We start from the raw sequence: 236 nt of genomic DNA, 5'->3' as shown, positions 1-236 counted from the left end.
AGCATCCCGGCATCACATCTAGAAGAGTACAATAAGCTTGCATCAAATCCCGTGGACGTGGATTCAAGGCGATGCAATAAAAGTAAGCTACACATGGGGACTACCAGCATGGGACGTTTTCACTCCCCTCAACCTGGTTATGTCTGATTTCAACATCATCGCTGCCGAAGTTTTACGATCCGCAAGAATTTCTCAACATGAAGCCGTACATGTGCATCGAAGACTCCAAAAGCACA

Source organism: Papaver somniferum, chromosome 10 (assembly GCF_003573695.1).
Source record: "Papaver somniferum cultivar HN1 chromosome 10, ASM357369v1, whole genome shotgun sequence".
In the NCBI taxonomy this organism is placed as follows: Eukaryota; Viridiplantae; Streptophyta; class Magnoliopsida; order Ranunculales; family Papaveraceae; genus Papaver; species Papaver somniferum.
This window is presented reverse-complemented; position numbering follows the sequence as displayed.